Source organism: Periplaneta americana, chromosome 5, assembly GCF_040183065.1.
Source record: "Periplaneta americana isolate PAMFEO1 chromosome 5, P.americana_PAMFEO1_priV1, whole genome shotgun sequence".
NCBI classification, from domain to species: domain Eukaryota; kingdom Metazoa; phylum Arthropoda; class Insecta; order Blattodea; family Blattidae; genus Periplaneta; species Periplaneta americana.
This window is the reverse complement of record NC_091121.1, coordinates 141,490,235-141,514,821: the sequence shown is the minus strand read 5'-3', so window position 1 is coordinate 141,514,821 and position 24,587 is coordinate 141,490,235.

Genomic DNA, 24,587 nt, shown 5'->3' with positions numbered 1-24,587 from the left:
ACCCCTCCTCAGCAAAAAAGTAGCAGTGATGTTGGTAGTACCACTAGTGGTAGTCGTGGTAGATGATTTATTTACCTATGCTTTAAAGTACATAAGTTATTCAGAATCGAAATTTAATGTGGACAAGAAATGCCCGATAAATTTGGAGGGTTATTTTACTTATCGTCATTTATCGAAAATCACAACTTTACTCAATAATGCTCTCACCGGGGTTTGAACCAGCAATCCTCTCATCCGACAGCATGGTAGCAGCGAGATAAATCAGAACGAAGACAAATGGTGATAAAAGATAAAGTGTGGGGAGTAAAGTGGTATAGATCTATCTATTATGAAAATAATTAATTTAAACGAAATATTACTTCCTTATGTAAGTTTACTCTATTTCGTGCGTCAAAATTTTCTGCCCATGATATGGTTTGTATCAGAACATTGCGGAAGTAAAAGATTCGTATAATCGATCCATTGCCTCTTGAGGAGTGATGGAGAACTTTCGGAAGTCTTGTTTTCAAGTGGATATGGGCTCTTTCTCTCCTCTACCCATGCCGACATTGCTTCAGGATCAGTGTCTTGTGGTACTATAGGGAGGAAAAAAAAGCTTGTTGATGCGATGAACTACGAAATCTTCTTTCTTGAATAGCCCGTCGAGAAGAAAAAGGACATGGCCGCCCTAGTTTCGAGTTTGTGCATGTTGTAGGACTTATGCTTAAGTTTTCCTCCAAAACTTGATATCTTCCCTAGTGGAGAATATCCGAAATCTCAAGCATACTACAGACATTTTAACCTACTTTCCTTTTGAGGTTGGCACTATTGCTGTTGTTTATGGTACAGGTTATAAATGAGGTCACCCTGTTATCTTTGCGAAGTTTGTTAAACTATTTTTATAATCTAAGGCTAAGAAGTGTGTTTCTCATGACGGAAACCGGAGTTCGAGTGAAATTTATTATCCACAGTCAGTGAGTGGATAGTACCATAATTCCTTCGTAAGCATCATCATGACCAAGTTTCGCATGTTTATCACAAGAGCTACATTGAATGGAGTAGTACATTAATGACGTCAGTCAAAGGCACAAGCTGGCTACAAGACCTCTATGAGTTCTGACTTGAGTTGTGTAGAAACGCACGTTGTTATGTATGTTTGTATGTCGATGATTTCATTGTGATGCCGTTCAGACATAGAGGAGGTGCACCAGGAGACAAATGCCGCCACCCAATATCTACACTGCAGTTCTTTATTTCGGAATTTTGAAATGATATTTTTTTATGTAAGGAATGGTAACATATTCTTAGAATGTATATTTTTTGTCATTGTAATAGTAGTTATTTCAATAAATAGATGTAAATTATTGTTTTTGTGTATGTATTAAACTTCTGTTGTATATTTATTTTCAGATTATTAATTTTGAAATTCAACTGTATTCAATGGCGTGGCAAACATATTTGTTCAAAACGTATCAATTGTGCAAACCATTAAAATTAAGTTGCAATGTTGTCATGATATGCTCCATTATATTTTACATTCACCGTAGGCCTACTGCACCGCCACATATGCAGTGAGCGCCAGACTTTTCAACTTCTTCCGTGCAAGGCTATATTCCTCGATAAATTCAACAGTGACAAAAATACGAAGCCTGACATAACGCTCTCAGACAGTGGCCTAAGGCCATTTCGGTCACATTGCACATTTGTCGGTTTAAGGAGGATATAATGAAAACAATCACCCAATAGGTTATACAGGTTTCCAATGCTATCCTCCGCTGAATTGAATTATTCAAATTAAAAGGAATAGAAATGTAAATGTATTTGGTAAGATGATTATTATGAATTAAAGTTTCTTAACATGTAGCCTACAAAGCAGAATTATATAATCAAAATACAGGGTGAACCAGCAAGGGCTAGACTCCTAACCGCACTCACGGCGGCTGATTCATACGTAACAACGCTATCATATTCGGAGGATTCGCCCCGAACTTTTGCGGTTAGTATTGCGTAATAATGTACTTACCGAATTCACAATTCATGTTCCAAATGACACTCCTGTAATATGTGGCGGGCTGCACATCTCCTGAAGACATAAATTTTGAGTTTATTTGAGTTCCTGAAGACATGTCCAGCAACTCGCCGCAGTTCGTTCTCCGAAATGGCTCGAATTTATGTCATGTAGCGGTTGTTCGTGAAAACGGTGTGGATTTTCACTGACTCAGTAACGATTGTTTTGAGTGCTGACGACTTACAACTTTACATTCATTCCCGAACTTGTACAATCAATGACTCTGTGACCAGAATTAATGAAGATCTAGCATCTGTAGCTCAATGGGCGCAAAAATTTGGACTCAGACTAAACCCAGACAAATCACAAGCTATAATAATGGGCCACCAACGAGCATTAAACAAAATAGATCTAGCCACTGTATTTATTAATTGTAATCTTATTGTTCATGTTATAGTTGTAATCCCCTGGTAGAGGGGCAGAGAAGGCCTGACGGCCTTATCTCTACCAGGTTAAATAAATAAATCTAATCTAATCTAATCTAATCTAAATACAAAAATAAATAATACCACAATTACATATAGTAAGACAGTAAAAATTTAGGGGTATATTTAGATTGAAATTTAAATTTTCAAAGTCAAGTGACCTACATATGTAAGAAAACTTTTTCCATAATTCATTCCCTGAGACACTTAACCAACGTTTTACCTCTCAGCCTTGAAAAGAACCTGATCCAAACTTTAGTGATGCCCCACTTCGATTATTGCGATTCTCTATTCAAGGAATCTAAATACTGATCTTGCCCATAGACTACAGCGTGTTCACAATATCTGCGTTGGTTTCGTTTCTAACATTCTCTTTGTTCGAGGAACAACTTTCCGTTACAGAAAAAATGGCATGGCGCGCTTTCAAATATTTTGCTCAAATTTCCTTGAAACTTCTAGGGCAGACAACTACATCGAATTTGCGGAAAACATGTTAAGTGCATATGAGAAAGTGGGGCGTAATATGTCTCTCAAAATACACTTTTTGCATTCTCAATTGGATTTCTTTCCTCTTAACCTTGAGAGGTAAACGACCAGCATGGGGAAAGATTTCATCAAGAAATATCTTAAATGGAAAGGCGATATAAAGGAAGATCATCATCCAGCATGCTTCCGGACCATTGTTGGTTCCTTGCAAAAGACAGTTCCGGATCTAGTTATAAACGGTACTCATCCAGAAAATCTTCTTAAATGATAAATTCAAATTCCGTGATTTTTGTCATTCTACATAGGCCTATTAAATATTGTTGTGTGTTTTTAGTTTTAAACTATGTAACATAATTTTTGTATCTAGTAGGCCTACACATTTTTCAAATATTATGAAGCATTTTGAATCCCTAGTCTGTTGTAATTTTACTAGTAGCAGTGAAAAATACAAAAGTAAAAAGTTTTTTCATAAAAAAAATTCAATTCACTTTCCCCGGAAAATTGTACGAGATGGGGAAATTTGGATTTTTAATTCAGATTTAAGGAACGCATATTAGTAATATTCACCTATCTTTATTTCGGAGCATGACAAAAAATAAAAATTTGTTGTTCAGTATAATGATTTACACTGATTCAGTAAAAAGTCAGGAATTTTATATTATCGGATCTATGTGAATGCTTTCTCATTATTTATTTCACAAAGTATCGTAACTAATAAAGTTTCTGCTTTACATAACATTACGTCAAAAGAATAGTGCACAACCTCTGTATAACAGATGTCTTTCTCTTCGTAAATTCACAAGCCTGCCATAATTTCAGTGCAGTTACCTGCATAGAAAAAACCATACCAGTTCAGTTAAAGAATTGAAGCTCAAGGCTGTTACTTGTATAAATGATATTTTCCTTTGGGGTGAGAAACAGCAATTCGAACCTGATACAAGATGAACTTAAAAGGGAATTCTACTGTATTGTAAATTATCACTACAAACAATTCAAGTGCTTTTCCTTTTGTGCTTAATTAAGAGAGAAAAAAGAAATGCAATACTTATCTCCCTGTGCTCTATGATCCTTCAAAGCATGTACACGGCTATTTTGCTTGCAAACAAGCTTTATATCTTTGTTCTAATATAAACATGAAACGTTGGTGATTGCACACGTTACAATAATATGAAAACTAAAATAATTCAAGCATTGGTCTGTAAAGCATCCTTATCTGTTCAAAGCTTGTAAATATGAAGTGCCAATCTACGTTATAAAAGCAGAAACAAATATAGACAAAATTGTCATTGTCGAACTCTTTAGAGCTAATCTGAATACCATTTTAATCGATTAGTGAGTGTTTACGAGCAAAATGTATAATAGTTTTTTTTTTAACAAATGAATTTTTCGTTGCCTTTAGAGAAAGATGTCGTGAAGATTACTAATGAAGTTCGAAATGGGTTGATTCATAGAAATATATAGGCCTACCATTAATTCAATATAGCCTACATGTTGCTTTTTCTATTCGAAAACTTTCAACGGATACATAGGGCCTAGACATGGAGAATTATTTCCGCGAATATTGATAGAAATTATTTTGTTGATTGTGTCTTACGGATGAGGTCTATTTTCAGTTCATGTTTGCAGATTGTGAGTAGAATAAATTGTAAGTTCTCCTTGCAGAAGTCTAGATCTAACCTGTTTGTTCTACCTTGCCATTTATGTTCAGCGTCTTCCTCCCTTTGGCCTTAAATATGCCAGATTAAATAAGGACGGCACTGATTTGATTTCAATATGTTCATCTGTGGAAAAAAAAATTGCTCACACTTAATAATAATAATAATAATAATAGTAATAGTAAATAATAATAATAATGATGATAATAATAATAATAGTAATAAAATAGTGCAGTACAATGCATACAATAAATACAATATTTTTAGGTACACACAGTAAGGAAAATTATGATTATATATAGCTAAAGTAATCACATTTTAGATATACTATTATAGGGAAATATGAAAACAAAAAGACAAAATAAGTTAAATATCACTAGAACATAAAAAAAGTGAATACGTGGAAACATGCAATAGAACATTTGTCATAATAGTAAGTTAGTTTGGCAACTCGTCATAAGATAATTTTCTAACTTGGATTTAAAAGATTTCAATGTTGGCAGCCCTTGACTTCAGGCGGCAGAGAGTTCCAGTGACGAGAGGTAGCAACAGTGAAAGATGAGGAATACAGAGATGATGTGTGAAGTGGAATTTCTAGCGTGCCATCGCGTTGTGATCGAGAGAGTAGGAAAACGGGCGAATAAATAAGAGGGGGATGAAGTGTGCATAATTCGATATAAGAGAGAAAGTGAGTGCAGATTTCTCCTCTCATGTAACCTAAGCCATGATAACTTCTCGAAAAAAGGTGAGATATGATCATAGTATCGAACATTACAAATGAAGCGGACGCATGCTTTATGAACACGCTGTAGTTTCTGAGCGGAATCAATCCTGAAATCACTGAACAAAACGTCGCAATAATCGAAGTGCGGTAGAATGAGTGTCTGTACCAGCGTCTGTTTTAATTTAGAAGGATAATGATACAATCTTTTTAGTGAATGGAGAATAGAGAATACCTTCTTACATGTATATTTAATATGCGTATCCCAATTGAGATTAGATTCGAAATGCACTCCGAGATTTTTTACGGTAGGGCTAAACGGGATGATTGTTTTACTCAGTTTCACAGGTGGAATATTCAGGTCGTTGACATCAGGAATTAATCTACGGTTCGCGAACAGAATAGCCTGTGATTTACATGGTTGACGCATGAATTGATTCTGTGCAACAAGCAAAAATGATGATGATGATGATGATGATGATGGATTATTATTATTATTATTATTATTATTATTATTATTTTTATTATTTCTTTAGAATTTTCTATTTCAGCACAACGATAGAAATGTCTACAGGTAAATGTTGTGGAACTAAAACGGATCTTTCTGATGTATACACCGGAAAATCGCTTTCAAATCGATGTTACACAAATTTAATTAGCAAGTCAGAAGTATGATAATGAAGCTATGATAGGCATGGCTTCATACGTGTACTATTTCGTTCATTGTGCATATTCTACATTACAAAAGGTCCACCGCTGTGGAGTAACGGTTAGCACTTCTCACCATTAAACTAGCGGTCCCCTGGTTCGAAACCTGATTGACACAAGTTACCTGGTTGAGGTTTTTCCGGGGTTTTCCCTCAACCCATTAAAAGAAAATGCTGTGTAATTTTAGGCGTTGAAACCTAGACTCATCTCGCTTGAATTATCGCCATCTCATTCAGATGCTAGATAACCATAGAAGTTGATAAAGCGTTGTAAAATAGCGAAAGAAGAATACACTTCAAAATACGTATCACATTGGCTTAATTATCTAGAAATTACACAGCATGAAATCGATTCTAGATGAGTGTACTGTATGGAGGTGTTGGTATTAGATATGATGACAAAGCAGACTCTCTTGTAATTTATTACATTTCCCGACTATTACCGCTACTAGTACTTCTATTAATATTTCCTCCAACATGTGCAGTCAGGTGGTAACCAAACTTATCTTGTGCCTATGATCCATGGCCGTATAATGAAAAACAGAATGAACAATTAACATTGTGTAAAAAAAAACAGTAATTGGCAATTATATTGTCTGTAATTTTCAATATAAAATATTTTACCCTTACATATAAGAATAACAAACAAAATACTGTACATAATAATATATACCTAGCCTTGTTATAATTGAAGGGTTCAGAACCATAGTGGGCTAAGCGCCATTTACTAAAACCGTAGAAAAGAAGGGTTAAAATGAAGTTATTACCATAATTCAATGGAAACATATAGCAAGTAATATAAAGTATGCACATTAAAACTCTTTGATATGTCAATCTTCATTAAACTATGGTATTTATTTAAATTTTACCCTTGCTTTCTCCGTTTTTAATAAATGGCGCTTTGCCCACTATGGCTCTAAACCCTCCAATCAATAATAATAATTTACATTTTCAGTTTAACAAAAATATACATTTTTATCTTCAGAAAAATAATATATGTATCCCTGCAAATGTTCATTCTAGGTCACAAGACGTAACTGGAGCATATCTGAAGATATATCATACGGTCCACATCTGTGGATTAACGGTCAGCGCGTCTGGCAGCGAAACCAGGTGGCCAGGGTTCGAATCCCGGTCGGGGCAACTTACCTGGTTGAGGTTTTTTCTGTGGTTTTCTCTCAACCCTAATACGAGCAAATGCTAGGTAACTTTCGGTGCTGAACCCCGGACTCATTTCACCGTCATTATCACCTTCATTTCATTCAGACGCTGAATAACCTGAGCTATTGATACAGCGTCGTAAAATAACCTAATAAAATAAATAAAATATATCATATAGTATTCCTTACTGTATCACCAAACGAATGACTGCTTTGAAAATGTAATATTGGATTTCGTATATTGAACATCACAATAAAGCCATAATCCGTTTCAAGAATACTTTTAAGTTTTTGCCTTCATGGATATTGAGATTTCTGCAGAGTGACTGCTGGAGCCAATTGTTTGAAGGAATATTAAAACATATCAACATCATACATAGGTCGAGAAAAAGCAAAAAATGTCTATTTAGAGTCAAATTTTGAAATAGAATATTTATCTTGATTGTTGTAGAAAGAAAAGCATTCCATATAAATATTTCATAGTATAGCCTCCCTGAAATAAAATTCATTCTTTACTTACTGTATACACAGTACATAATTTCCACGTAATATGTATCTCCATTTCCTGATAGGCATGTATGATTACCAGTAAATCTTGAAGTTTTTATTTCAACTTCGTGTGATTGGAATATTGAAATTCTGCAATGTTAGAATCCGCTTACTAAACTGCACAACTTCGCTGCAAACGTTAGCACGTAATGAATCTGCTTCTCTACTGTACCTATTGTTGTAATGTAGTTACGAATGTCATCCATCCACAACTACGGAGATACTGTGAATTGTTTATGTGAACAGAATATATAGTATATACAGCAGACAACTAGTGAGATGATCTATATACGTAGCTGCACTCAAACTGAAATCTATGTTTTGGTACGAACTTCTTACTCTATAATCAAAACTAATATTCAACTTCAGAATATGTACAGGGAATCTGGCATTCCTGTAGATTTAAATATCACCGAATCACTTGTTTAATAGAATAGGAGACTCATAAAAGTAGTTGAAAGACGAAAAATAATAGTATAGTTAAATTATATCTAATCAGATTATAGGTAAATGGAACAAATATAAGGGTAATTCAAATACAAGAATTGTTTGATTGTCATACAGGTGAAGAATGTTAAACTGAAAAGATTATTTTTGTGAACATATGATATGATTGTAAGTTAATTTTATATATTTGTTCTTTTCCAGGTATGTGAGGATGTCTGGAAGTGAATTATAGGAAATTGAACGCCATAGTGAGTAAGTAGAATGAACAATTTAGAGCTAGACATTAAAATTAGGTTTATTCTCACTCAAGATACCGTTGCAAAAATGCTTACATAGCTAACTCACGTCATATTATGTAGCTACATGACACTCAATGTCTCAATGAAGGATTTGTGATTGACAAAACTATGTTTCCTGGACTTCAATTTACCAAACCTTCGCTGTCTCATTGTGAAAGTATCCGGCCTTACCAATAACCATTGCATTCTATTGTATTTCATTTGGGATGGGGGAACGATGACTCATTGCTACGACCCACTCAATTCATTACTCTTAACCTCGAGCTAGGCGAATTTCGAACTCTCACCGGCTGACTACAGTAAGGTTCGCTGGATATCTTCGTGCGTTGCCAGCTGAAATATGGAAATCGGATAGAATGATGTTGATGCGTAACGTTGAGAAACCTACTAACAGTTTACTAGGCAATAGGAAATGGTTTTGCGGAATAAGAGCCGCAACACTTTCATGATTAGTGATAAAATTTTTCCAGAAAATTTTAAATTGGAAATAATTTCCACTTATTAAACAAGCTTCTTCATTTTGATAAGTTTTATAATAAATTGTACTGGTTGCCCAATAACGCTTGTACATTTCCAGAAAATATCTGCACTACTTATTAAGCACTTTCTCAGCTTTTTATTTTACTTACTTACATACTTACAGGTTTTAAGGAACCCGGAGGTTCTTTGCCACCCTCACATTAGCCCGCCATCGGTCCCTATCCTGAGCAAGATTAATCCAGTCTCTACCACCATATCCCACCGCCCTCAAATTCATTTTAATATCCTCCTATCTACGTCTCGGCCTCCCCAAAGGTCTTTTTCCCTCCGGCCTCCCAACTAACACCTCTCTATGCATTTCTGGATTCCCCCATACGTGCTACATGCCCTGGTCATCTCAAACGTCTGGACCTAATGTTCCTACTTTGTCAGATGATGAATACAATCCATGCAGTTCTGTGTTGTGTAACTTTCTCCATTCTCCTGTAACTTCATCCCTCTTAGCCCCAAATATTTTCCTAAGCACCTTATTCTCTAACACCTTTATTCTCTGTTCGTGTCTTAAAGTGAGAGTCCAAGTTTCACAACCATACAGTACAACCGGTAATATAATTGTTTTATAAATTCTAACTTTCAGCTTTTTTGACAGCAGACTGGATGAGAAAATTTTCTCAACCGAATAATAACACACATTTCCCACATTTATTGTACGTTTAATTTCCTTCCGAGTGTCATTTTTATATTTTGTTACTTTTGCTCCAAGATATTTAAATTTTTCCACCTCTTCAAAGGATAAATTTCCAATTTTTATATGTCCATTTTATACAACATTCTGGTCACGAGACATAATCCTATACTTTGTCTTTTCGAGATTTACTTCCAAACCTATCTCTTGCTTGCTTCAACTAAAATTTCTGTGTTTTCTCTAATAGTTTGTGGATTTTCTCCTAACATAGTCACGTGATCCTCATAAACAAGGAGCTAATTTAACCCGTTGAATTCCAAACCCTCTGTGTTATCCTTGACTTTCCAAATTACATATTTTGCTGTGGTCGTCCCAGAGAATCAGTCCCATTCCGAGGCTTATTTTGAGGTTTTGTAACAAGCTGTTTTTTACGGTGATGGATTTTAGCCCTTCACCCAACCCCCAAGTTGGAGGACCACCCCTTATCGGCTGTCCGCGACTGCTTATTCAATATATTCGCAGCAACCCTCCATATCTGGAGGCCGTCTCGTCTATCCGCAACCTGAAGACGCGCCATGCCGTGGTGATTGGTACCCACAATACATGGTTTTTGATTTTACTAAGTTTTAAAATTGATTCCACTTATTTACTTGCTTATTTATGTACTTCTGTAAAATTCATGTAGAAGAGTATACTGAGTCCTTCTAGGCTACCTCCAATGGGAGGCAGTTAATAAAATAAATTATACATTTGCCTGAAAAAGTCCTGATTATTAAGCAATTTTTCTCAGCTTCTTACTTTTGCTACGTTTTATAATTGTGTTGATATTATATATGAAGAATTTTTTTTAGCTTCTTCATATTACTACGTTTTATAATATTATAATGATATGATTCCAAATTGTCCCATTATATAGCCATTTTTTAAATAATCATGGTCGCTATTATAGGCTCTTTCTCAACACTCGCACTCATTATTTTGTATTCCCTTATTTTCTAATCATATTTTGTAAACAACTATTCCAAATGGGCCTTTTTTAAAATAAATAAACAACATTCTTAATCCATCTTAAAATACTTTTTCTCGCCATTTCGTATATTGCATCTAGAATATAATACAATACTGATCTAAATGTGTACAGTACAATCTCTGTGTGTGTTTTCTTGTGTGCCAGATAGATCTATATCTTAACTCTTTTGCTATTTACGTTACGTTCTCATTTGAGTGTTAACTCCAATTTTAGGAGGTTGAGAAACTTTCTTAGATATTTTCGATATTTACAGGGAAGACAACTACCTACTGTCTGCGCTTTCGCTGCCTACAAAATAAATATCGGTGTTACTGATGGCTAAATTGGCTTCGTTTGTTTTTCAAAGGATCTTGTACTTACGCTTTCTTTGGCGCATTGTACACCCTATGAACGAATATGTGATGATTTTCTCATTCCGATACATGGCTTGCCTCTGTCCTGACAAAGTCATATGCCATCTGAAGAATTTCGGTGGAATGATAGAAGTAAACGGGAGTACCCCAAGAAAATTCTCTGCAATATCTGATATTAAGAATTAGCCACGAAATCCTGTGAAGGGCAAGGGCCTCCTGACTATGCAGGGTGCTTGTCAAGCAGTTCCCGGTAGGCCACTCCTGGAATGATGGTCACTTTTGTAATGTAATAGTATGGAATGCTGTCTGGGTTAACACTGAAGCGTCTACTGTTCACTAGTCACTGTTTGGGTTGCAAGTCATTTTGTGATTAATTTCCATTGTTGCCGGTCTTTCGCTGTTCTTGACCATAGATGGCTGAATCTTGATCTAAGTTCGTCTGCCCACCTTATCTTCTGTCTTCCAACGTTGCGTTTGCCAATCCTTGGGTCCTATGTCGTAAGGATGTATATATTGTACGTCAACCGGTTCTCGTTGAATCGCATCACGTGTCCTGCCCATTTCTTCTTCAGCTTGTCGGCCGTTTCTGCTGCGTCTTTGAGGTGTGTTTGTCTCCTATGTCTTCGTTACGTAGTCAGTGTCTGAGCGTGATGTTCAGCATCTTCCTCTCCATTTTTCGTTGGCACTTTTTCAACATGTCTAACTTTTTCTTAAATATGGGTGTTACTGACGGCTAAATAGCTTTGTTGGTTTTTCAAGGGCTAGATTCGGAAAGGATCTTTTCACTTACGCTTTCTTTGGCCCATTGTTCACCTTATGGGCCTATATGTGATGATTTTTCCATTCCGATAGGTGGCTTGCCTCTGTCCTGACAGAGCTAGGTGCCTTCTGGAGAATGTTGGTGGAATGATAGAGGGAAACAGGAGTACCCCAAGAAAATTCTCTGCAATGTCTGATATGTCAACCACAAATTCCATCACGAATCAGGGCCGTCTACATGGAAGACCAGCACGCTAATGTTAGTGTCTCAGAAGCAGGTGCTAAACGTATTATTATTGCCTTCATGATCATATTTCTTCAGATTTATCAGCGACTTAAAGACTGCACAGGTATAATTGTGCCACTATGTAATTCCTTTTGATATCACTAAATAATGTTTAAGCTGCAATACGAACATACGAGTATAATATGAAAAAAAGACTCTTCGAAGCAAATAAGAGGCTTACGAGATTTTCAGTCTGACAAGTGGATTGCAAGTATATGTTAGAAAGGGAGACCGTCTTATTGTTTGCCATGTAAGGTCCGCAAAAAAAAAAAAAAAAAAAAAAAAAAAAAACAGATTTTTTTTTCTGGGAGGAATAAGTACTTTGGTCTAAAACAAGAAATAGAAACACGTCAGAGAAGTCTGGTAATTCTATGTGCAAAATTCTGAAAACTACAGGGGGAGAACTTTGGAAAAGGAATAGAAATTGACAAAATTGTAGATCGTAATAAATCTACAAGACTAATGGGAAGAAGAGTGAATAATTATCTACTTACTTACAAATGGCTTTTAAGGAATCCGAAGGTTCATTGCCGCCCTCACATAAGCCCGCCATCGATTCCTATCCTGTGCAACATTAATCCATTCCCTACCATCACATCCCACCTCCCTCAAATCCAAATTAATATTATCCTCCCATCTACGTCTCGGCCTCCCCAAAGGTCTTTTTCCCTACGGTCTCCCAACTAAAACTCGATATGCATTTCTGGATTCGCTCATACGTGCTACATGCCCCGCCCATCTAAAACGTCTGAATTTAATGTTCCTAATTATGTCAGATGAAGAATACAATGTGTGCAGTTCTGCGTTGTGTAACTTTCTCATTTCTCCTGTAACTTCATCTCTCTTAGCTGCAAATATTTTCCTAAAAACTTTATTCTCAAACACCCTTAATCTATGTTTCTCTCTCCAAGCGAGAGTCCAAATTTCACAACCACACACAACAACCGGTAATATAACTGTTTTATAAATTCTAACTTTCAGATTTTTTGACAGCAGACTAGAGAAGAACTACATACATACTGACGTAAACGATCACGTGGATAATGATAATAAACGAATTAGCTCAGTTATTAGCTATTTGTTAAGTTTATAATTATTTTTCCTGGTCAACTTATATTTTCAATAATTTCTTGGTACATTTGTTTTTATATTAAAATTGTAATAAAAGAAAACATGCTTGTACTACTTTCGTATCATTTGGATCGTCATTATATTCTCCTAACGATACACTAATTTTACCCACACTTATAACTAATTTTACTCTCACACAATTCAGTAGAGAAATCTATCTAGTTATACCAGAAAGAAATTGTTTGTTTTTGATGCAGTCGTAACCTTCAGTAGCATTAGCATCAGAATCTTTTAAATTTCCGTAGTGTATTTTTGGGAATGGAGAGCATAACCACATCAGAGGAAGATATTTTTCACCTTGTTTAATTATTTAATCAATAAACCGTCCACCATTTTGAAGCTACCTAAACTACACTTCATTACCTAAAAAGTGAATATTATAACTACGAGTAAATAAACGTTTAATGCTATCAATTAGTGAGGTATTAGTAGAAGCATGCAATGAAGAGGTCTAGAGTGAATGAATGGTTTTGCTGTTAATATTTATGCAGCACACAGTTCCTGTGTCGGCATTTATGACGCAAAGACAAGGATAAACTACTACAACACTTGAAACAAGGCACGTAATTGCATGTGGATTGTAGAGCACATAATATATTTGTTATCACACTGGTATTACAAGTACTTAAGGTAGTTCATTGTTATATAGCCTATTTTGTGGTCTGCATAATTTAATATGAAACAGGCGACGAGACACAATACATATTATAACATTTATTATTCGTATTTCCCTCAATTTCTTCCTTCTTTAGTTCTTCCTCTCTCTCTCTCTGACCTACATTTTTGCGTTTGTTTCCTTCACAATATCTAGTGAAATGGAAATTGTCATATTTTACTTCTCCCACGAAGTTACATTTTGCGAATTTCATGATGAGAAGCCAGCAAGACACAGGTCTTCCGCCTAAGACCACACAATATCACACTGATATCCATAGTCTAGTTCTTGAAGTGAACAACAAACCGGTGTGTGTGTGTGTGTGTTTTTTTTACGCAGAATTCAATTATTCTTCTCACTAGATGTGGGGGTAACTGTCATGAAAATGCAACCCCCTTCTCTATTCTCTTTATGTCCCCCATTTTGTCCTTGTCTTCCCCTTGTTCTCCTTGTCTTCCTCTTGTTCTTCTCGTTTTCCCCTTTTTCTTTTTTCGTTTTCTTGTTCTCTGTGTCATCCCTTGTTCTTCTTGTCTTTCGATTGTTCTCCTTGCCTTCCCTTTGTTCTCCTTGTCTTCCTCTTCTTCTCGTCTTCCCACTTTTCTCTTTTTCGTTCTCTTGTTCTCTTTGCCATCCCTTGTTCTCCTTTCCTTCTGCTTGTTCTCCTTGTCTTCCGCTTGTTCTCCTTGTCTTCCTCTTCTCGTTTTCCCCCTCTTCTCTTTTTCGATCCATTGTTCTCCTTGTCTTCCGCTTGTTCTCCTTTCTTTCGCTTTTTCTCCTTTCTTCCGCTTGTTCTCTTTGTCTTCCGCCTTTTCTCCTTGTCTTCCGCTTGTTCTCTTTGTCTTCCGATTGTTCTCCTTGTCTTCCGCCTTTTCTCCTTGTCTTCCGCTTGTTCTCAATATCTTTATCTTGTTCTCCTTGTCTTCCGCTTGTCCTCGGTGTCTTCCACTTCACTTGTTCTCAATATCTTTCTCTTGTTCTCTTTGTCTTCCGCAGTCAGGGAAATGGAACATAATATCTTAATTTATTGCAGTATTTTATAATAATAATAATAATAATAATAATAATAATAATAATAATAATAATAGATGAAAAGGTTAACTTACCTTTAATTTATTTTCAAGTCAAAAGGAGGATAGCAATGGCCAAGGAAGCTTTTAATAGAATGAAGAATATTTTCTTCAGACCTCTGGAAAAGGAACTACGGAAGAGACTACTGAAGTGCTTTGTGTGTAGTGTGGCATTTAATGGGGCAGAAACATTGATATTACGATGAAGTAAAGAGAAGCATTTGAAGTGGACAGACAGAATAAGAAATGAAGCTGTGTTGGAAAGAGTGGGTGAAGAAAGAATGATGCTGAAACTGATCAGGAAGAGGAAAAGAAATTGATTTGATCACTGGCTGAGAAGAAACTGCATACTGAAAGATGCACTGGAAGGAATGGTTACCGGGAGAAAAATTGGAGGCCAGAAGAAGATATCAGATGATAGACGACATTAAGATATATAGATCATGTGCGGAGACAAAAAAGAAGGCAGAAAATAAGAAATACTGGAGAATGCTGGGTTTGCAGTGAAATCCTGCCCTTGGGCAGAACACTATTAGTGAATGAATTTATTTTCGAAAATTTTTGCTGTATGAAGTCAAGTACAGAGAAGACAGTACCTTGGTTTAACTATATGTAATGTTTATTAATATCAAGATTCACAAACATTTAGATCAGCGATCATCAGAACACTACACCCTCGGGCTAGCGTCACTTACCCGCCGACAAGACACTGCCCAAGCTTGCATTCGTGGCTGCTGGCGGGTATGCTGTCTCTCTATCCCTTGTGCACGACGGAGCATATTTCCTTACCCTCCATTCACTCTACCCATTTGAGCGAGTGCTGACGACCACTGATTTTGACTTATTTTAATATATTCGAAGTTACAAGTTGGGTAAAGGCATTTATTATCTGTAAGTATTGTACGAAGCATTTAATAAGCAAAAGATGTCTTTCAAATGTCACTGTCATTCAAATTTTCTGCTTTGATTCTGTGATAGGAAACACCGGTCCTACGAGCAGAATTGGCGTTACATGGGAAACAGTTTAGAGCTGCATGCAGGTTAATACGCTTTTATGATATTATAATATTATAGATTTATTAATTTGTCAGACAGAATAATATCTGTAATATTGACAATTAATACTTAAGGAGAAAAATTCGCTCCGACGCCGGGGACCGAACCCAGGTCCTTGGTTCTACGTACCAAGCGCTATGACACTGAGCTACGCCGAATTCAATCCACAGCACCAGATCGAATTCTCCTCCTTCAATGTTTCCCTTTTTGGCCTGACTCCATGTTAGGCATATACGTTGACGTATTTTACTAGGACATAAAAAATTACTATCTTCCATCAACATTAATACACTTTTGCATTGACTTTAAATAATACTATAATACCATTCAGTACTACAGTTAAAAACTTAGGTTTCCATTTCGACTCGAATCTCAGCTGGAATGCACAGGTAAAATATGTCTGTAAGAAAACTTTCTCAATCTTGCATTCACTGAAAAGACCGAAAAATTTCTTTCCTTCTAAACTGAAACAGATCTTGATACAGACCCTGGTGATGCCTTACTTTGACTATTGCGACGTTTTGTATAGTGATCTTAGTGTTGAATTGTCATTGAGGCTTCAGCGTGTTCATAATGCTTGTGTTCGTTTCATTTTTAACAGCCGTCGCTAGGATTATGTCTCCGAATATTTCTTTCTATTACCTTGGCTTCGTTTACGGGAGAGACATTCAGTTCATTCACTCTGTTTGCTGTATCAGATTTTAAATAATTCCACACCTATTTACCTAGTTCCTCGCTTCACACTTTTAGCATCCCACCACAACCGTGATACACGTTCACAGCATAACCTTGTTCTATCAATTCCATATCATCAAACATCTCTCTACTCTGCATCCTTCACAATACACACAGCTCGTTCCTGGAATTCCTTGTCACAGGAAATCAGGAGCAGTCGGAGTCTCAAATCTTTTTAAGTACACTCTCCTTAGAAATGTTTTTAATGAACATAACTAGACTCTTGCGGAAGTTTCTAAATAGTCTTAAATGACCAAGTTGTTATTTTTTTCTCCTCTCTTTTCTTCCTTTTTTTTTCTTTTTTTTTATTATATTGATATATTACTTAATAATTTGTATTTGTATGCCATTTAGTACGACTTTGCTAATCAACATTTTATGTCTTGTAACCCACATGTATTCTCCTATTAGTATATTAACTGTATAATGTATCTCAAGTGAATTAATCGTCGAATTTATCTCGAGCATTTTAGGTCTTATAAATTGTGTGTTTGTGTGTGTGTGCGTGTCCGTGTGAGTGTGTGTATATTCCCCTTATGTTATATAACTGATTTTGATTATGTGTAATTTTCTACTTTATTTTATATATTATGTAACCGATCTTGACTATTTGTAATTTTACATTATGTAACTGATCTTGACTATTGTAATTTTCTAGTATATTTTATGTAATTTCTAAGGTATTTTCTTTTGTGTTGTTTTGTAATCTAATTTTGTATTTCATGTATATTATTGAACCTGGTTGAGTGGAAGAGAAGGCCTCATGGCCTTAACTCTGCCAGGCAAAATAAACCTACTACTACTACTACTGCTACTGCTACTGCTACTGCTACTGCTACTGCTACTACATGTCCATGTCAACTGCCATTATATTTTATTAGGTTATTTTACGACGCTTTATCAACATCTTAGGTTATTTAGCGTCTGAATGAGATGAAGATGATAATGCCGGTGAAATGAGTCCGGGTCCAACACCAAAGTTACCCAGCATTTGCTCATATTGGGTTGAGGGAAAACCCCGGAAAAAAAACCTCAACCAAGTAACTTGCCCCGATCGGGAATCGAACCCGAGCCACCTGGTTTCGCGGCTAGACGCGCTAACAGTTACTCCACACGTGTGGACACCATTATATTAGGAGCGCACTCAGCTGAGTGACTTATTTGGCCGGGATTCCGCAATTAAGTGCACAGTAATCTGCACAAACATATGCACTGCTAGCTATGAGAATATTATAGATTTATTAATTTGTCAGACAGAATAATATCTGTAATATTGACAATTAATATTTGAGGAGAAAAAAAGTCACTCAGCTGAGTGCGCTCCTAATATAATGGCAGTTGACGTTGGACATATACGTCAACATATATGCCTAACATGGAATCAGGCCAAAAAGAGAAACATTGAAGGAGGAGAATTCGATCCGGTGCTGTGGATTGAATTCGGCGTAGCTCAGTGGTCAGAGCGCTTGGTACGTAGAACCAAGGACCCGGGTTCGATCCCCGGCGCCGGAGCGAATTTTTCTCCTCAAATATTAATTGTCAATTTTATGATGTTTGTTGATGTTACTTACAGCCCTTTCCATATTTCTTAGTGTAAATTTGTGGCGATTCTTTTCTATTGTACCACGGACATTAAGACTCATATTTCTTTATATTGTAATATTTTTTTCTTTTTTAAGTATTCAGCATTTTGAGGCGAAAATTAAATCTTCAATATTTCCTAAATAAATGTTTCATATATTTATTTCATTAAATGCAAAATCAGTATTTAATATGGATAATAGACGTAAATTCATTGGGAGGCAAAGCACCTGTTTTAATAATGTGTTTGCATTGATTTGTAAAACCAGAAGGGAATCGAACCGTTCAGCAGGATAACGAAAATTAACCACCTGAAATCGGCAAATGCTAACTAAACATTGTGAATACATCTGATTCCCGTTTCCCCCTTCCCTCTCTAGCATGAACTCTCATACCCTGTTTCCATACTTTTGCTGAATGCAATTACAATATCTGAACATAAAATACAGTGAAATTATGCACAGTAGAATAGCATTATTGCACATATGGCTTCTGAATGTGTCCATCCGTCAGTAATGGATTACTTGCTTAATTGAAAAACCCTCCAGCGTTATTATTACTGGCTAGAAAAATCTATCGCATTACTATGATTGGTTACAAACTTGTGTGGTGTATTATCATCTGCATTTTGATGGCATTGGGAAAGGGTTCCAGCACGATTAATCCAGAAGAACAGAACTTATGCTAGTTGAATCAACTGTACAGTCATATGATTCAGTAGTCTAACTGTACGAAATAATTATAGTTATTTGCATATATCAGTAGTTACATAATGTATGCCAAATTTTTTAAATCACGAATGTTTATTATTACATCTTAGAGATGGGCAAATGATTTATTTACGAGACTATTTTATTTAATGGGTGTATGTTCTTTTTTTATTACTGCAATACCAAGCGGGTATTCTGGCTACCCCAGCTGTAAAATTAGTGTAGGCCTATAAAATCAGTGTACGCTACAACAGCTATCTGTGACTTTGTGGTATTGTTAAAAAAGCTTCTCACATTACAACAATACATTATATACTTACTGTTTTCTGTTTTAGTTAGTAATATTGTTTGAAACCGCCTGGTGTAGTAAGATTACCCAGCTTGGTGTGGTATGGCATGGCATGTTTTTTTCTGCCTCTTCTCGGAAATTTGTCATATTTTTCATAAATTTTATTTTAGTTGTTTTTATGTTGTATCGACGTACGGAGAGACAGAAGAACGGCCGAACAGATTGACGGACCGACAGAGAGCCGGATGGACAAACAGACGGACGCACGGACAGACGAACATACGGAAACACGGACGGACGCGTGGACTGACAGACAGACGAACCGACACGAATATAGCCTACGAACAGGCAAACAGATACACAGGTAGATCAGTAGGCACAGATAGGCAGATATATAGATAAAAGTAATATTAGGTTGGTGCGTAAGTCAGTAGCGTTCTTGTTTCGCGTGTTGGTACTCCGGTTGCTATGGGTTTATTCATCGGTTGTCATTTTTTATTTGAAGTTCAACCACAGTCTAGTATATATATAGTCACGAAGTTCAATACGTAGGAAATATGCATCCATAGATAGTTGCTAACCACTAGGATCGCTACTATCGCCTCATCACAGGCAGTGCGAAATAGTACCGGCACAGTCAATTGTTCCTAGTACTCTCAACAACTCAAGCTTCATGACTGTATATATTAGACTGTGGTTCAACTGTTGTGGTTTACATATTAAAGTTTTCATTTTTGCAGATAGTGGAGCCGTGGACGCTAGAAAATTGAGAGTCAAGTGAAGAAATTTTAACATTTCTCGTATATTCTTCTTTTTGAGTTTAATAGAGGAGCGAAAGCAGCTGAGGCGGCCAGAAACATTTGCGCCGTGTATGGAGACAATGCTCCATGTATTGTGGGTCCCCATCACAACGGCATGGTGCGTCCTCAGGTTGCGGATAGAGAAGACGGCCTCCAGATATGGAGGGTAGCTGTGAATATATTGAATAAGCAGTCGTGGACAGCAGATAAGGGATGGTCCTGCAGCTTAGGGGTTTGGCGAAGGGCTAACAACCCATCACCGTAAAAAAACAGATTGTTACGAATCAATACAATAATTAAGGACAGACGCTAAATAACCTGAGATGTTGATAAAGCGTCGTAAAATAACTTACTACTAAATAATTAAAGATGTCTGAGAATAAGGTTCTTAGGAAAATGTTTGAGGCTAAGAGAGATGGAGTTACAGGAGAATGGAAAAAGTTACACAACACATAACTGCAGGCATTGTATTTTTCACTTGATATAATTAGGAACATTAAATCTAGACATTTGAGATGCGTAGGGCATGTAGCACGTATGGGCGAACCCAGAAATGCATATAGTGTATTAGTTGGGAGACCGGAGGGAAAAAGACCATTGGGGAGGCTGAGACGTAGATGGGAGGATAATATTAAAATGGATTTGAGGGAGGTGGGATATGATGATAGAGATTGGATTCATCTTGTACAGGATAGGGACCGATGGTGGGCTTATGTGAGGGCGGCAATGAACCAGTGAGTTCCTTAAAAGCCATTTGTAAGTAAGTATGGGGACAATGCTATCGGAGAGAGCACGGCAAGAAAATGATTTTCTCGTTTGAAGGAGGATCGTTTTGACATTAGTGACACTCCACGGTCAGGAATGCCTACGGGGTTTGATGAAGACCGTTTAAACACATTAAGTCACAATGATCGACGTCAGTGTACTCGAGAACTGGCAAATGTGACGAACTGTGACCATTCCACTATCGTGCGACGTTTATTGCCACCAACTGATACGTCTTGCACACGCAATCCAAGAAATACGACCAACAGGACTGCGTGAAGTGATGGTACTCCACGATAACGCCTGTCCGCACTCTGCTAACCTGACATAAAACGCTGTCCAGGAGTTAAGTTGAGAAGTCATTCCGCACCCACCTTATTCACCTGACCTTGCGCCCTCAGATTTTCACCCTTTTCCTCTCTCTATCGAACAACTTTCAAGGAACTTCCTTTCCGATGAAAATGCGCTACAACAATAACTTTACGATTTCTTTAACTCAAAGCCACGCGATTTCTACAGGAGTGAAATCGAAAAACTACTCCAACGTTGGCAGACTGTTGTAAATAGTGAAGCAGAATATATTGCTGATGATTAACTTCTCTCTTATGTATAGGCCTATCTCATGTGTTTAATAAACTTACGAAAAAAATACTAAGAACTTATTCACCAACCTAATATAATGTCACTAAATAATGAAAAATTGCTTCAAACATTTGAAAATAAACAAAAATTTACTGGGTATTTCAACTACCCTTCTTGGTAGCAGGAAAGTCCTGGAAACCTTGGGACCGGGAGGTTAATTTGTCCAATATTTCGAACTTTTTCAAAACTAACAGTGGGCTCCATGACACAGTTTCAGCATATCAGGCGGCTGCTTACGGCGATGTAGGAAATCATGTTGACAAACCCAGAGATGCCTGTCTTTGACGAACTCTAACTTATATATAACTTCACGCAACGTCAAGAGAGAAGGACCGGTTTTGTGCAGAAACGTGTTCACGAGCATTCCCTTATTAAGTTGACGCAAAAAACCGATCTTCCTCTCGCTCAGTAAAATTGTAGTAAATTCTCAAAAAGGACTGTCACAGTATTACTCATATCACAATTTTATCAACCTTTACTCTACATAAAAAAGATAGACAGATATAGAAAAGACAGACAGACATATACATAAAGAAAGAAAGAAAGGAAGGGAGGAAAAAGTACCGATAACTAAATAAGTAACTGAGTAATAAATAAGAAAATGAATGAATGAATGAATGAATGAATGAATGAATGAATGAATTACCTATCCATTTTACAAACCGTCAGCGATATTGCATTTTAGTTACGCTACGCTTGAATGCGCGACACTGTCTGTTTACATTTGCAACAGGTTTCCACTGCCCGCCCACCAAGTGCCCAGGCGCCCAAAGTGCAATATGCCCGCCGTGAGCACGTCTGATTTAATGGTTTAGGGAGACACACAAAACGGACCATAGCAAGTGGATCCTCCAGATCTCGAATGACACTATTTTGAGAATGGAACCTGTATGTAGTTTCGAAAATTTGAGAAATTAAATTTACAAATTTGAAAATCCCCAAACAATTTTATCAGAATTGTTTCATTGTCACGTTGTAGTAATAGTCAGTTGCTGATGATTGTTTTGTACTGATCGAGTAATATGAAATCCATTTACTTCCCACTCGATTCGCGATCACTTTTCTGCCTTTTTGTTACAAATGAATTAAATAGATGTTGGGAGGCACTCTGTTCTCTCTGATGTTACAAAATTATGTACGATTCACCTATGGCCGACTGAAAGCGCTGTGAAAAGTCCAGTGCTCGATTATTCTGCAATTGTTTTCCAGTCTATCGACAGCACAATTGCCAGAATCATTTGTTCTCCTGTAACAGGATTGTCAACTCTCCCTCTACGCGGTGGATTTGAATAAAAGAAGAGATCTAGCCGCGGGGTACTCAACTATTGTCCATTGAAGTTCATCTGTAATGAGATTTCAATAGTGAGAGAGCAAATTATTGCGAATCGGTTAAACCATGACGGCATTATGTGGGAAACAGCTTTATACAAAGGCACGAACTTTCACACACATATATAATATATATAACTTATATATAAAATTATATATATGTATGTATTTCGGGTAAATAGGGATGTCATTTTTTATGCAGATGGAATTTTGTTCCCCAGATGAAATTATACAAGTGAATGTGCAAAAATCAAAAGAATACTAGAAATTGATGTGTTTTATTTGTGTAGAAAATTATTTGCAATAAGGGTTCCAAGTTTAATTTTCATTTATCTCCAAACTCATTTTTTTTTTACTTATTTCCCTTTACCCAAACAACACATATTTATCTTTGTTATGATATCGGCTTGTACGAAATCTCGTCTCTAAAGTCAAATACTCAATGGTACCAATATTAGACCCTCATAAGTCATGAACTTTTCTTGTTTAACACGACATTGGCCTACATAAATTTTGTACAGTTTCGAGGAAAAAAATGTTCCGCGGCCGGGTATCGAACCCGGGACCTCTGGTTAAACGTACCAACCCTCTACCAACTATACCAACCACCGATCCAACTTTTCCATCTGTATCCACAAACCTCAAAGTGGGTTGACAACAGTCAAACAACCAACATCGAGTGCACACTAACTGTGTGTGTCTTAAATTGTGGTTTTCTGTTAACGAACAGTGATGTGTATTATGCAAATCAAGTTTTCAGGTATAACACCCTATAAAGTTTATTTGTATAATTTCGAGGGAAAAATTGTTCCGGGGCCGGGTATATAACCCGGGACCTTTGGTTAAACGTACCACCGCTCTACCAACTGAGCTACCCCGGAGCTATACCAGACACCGATCCAACTTTTCCCTCTATATCCACAAACCTCAAAGTGGACTCAGTTGGTAGAGCGTTGGTACGTTTAACCTAAGGTCCCGGGTTCGATACCCGGCCCCGGAACAATTTTTCCCTCGACATTATACAAATCAACTTTATAGGGAGTTATACCTGAAACCTTCATTTGCACATAACTTTTCAGTGTTCTATATAAACTTTTAACACTTATAAAGTCAATGATTGACTTTGTACCTTCCTTACTTTGTTAATATGAGGAATTTTAACTGGCTGACTAGTTTCGAAGTGGTGTTCTTCATTTTCCGAAGCCTAGTGAAGATTCCGCGCTATCTTCGAGTTTCCTCTTGTGGTGGAGCGTGTGTTTTTAAATTGAGTTGAGTGTTCAAGATGTGCTGAATATGTGTTTTTGTATGTCTGTAAATTTATTTACATTGCATATAACGTCATTTATTCCTCAATCTCAATTACTTTTTCCAATAACCAGGCTATTTATAGTTTCAACACATACTCGAAGTACTATCTGCGCATTGAATTCCATTTCCTTACCTTCATCCTAGATCATATATACCCAGATTGCTCGGCCTTATATGCTTTTAACGGTAACAACTTTTGTCAGGTTTACTATGCTGCCATCTAGTTGTTACAGCAGGAATCACGTCATAACTCCCATTTGAATTGCATTAGCGACCGTACTGCCATCTCGTGTTAATTTACGCGGACGGGTGGAGATCCTGGCGGTTGTTCTCTTCAAAGTGCTACCGATTTTATCATTGGAATTAGCAATCTGTTATATATAATATATATGATCTAGGCCTTCATCCCAAATCTTAGATTTCTCACTGA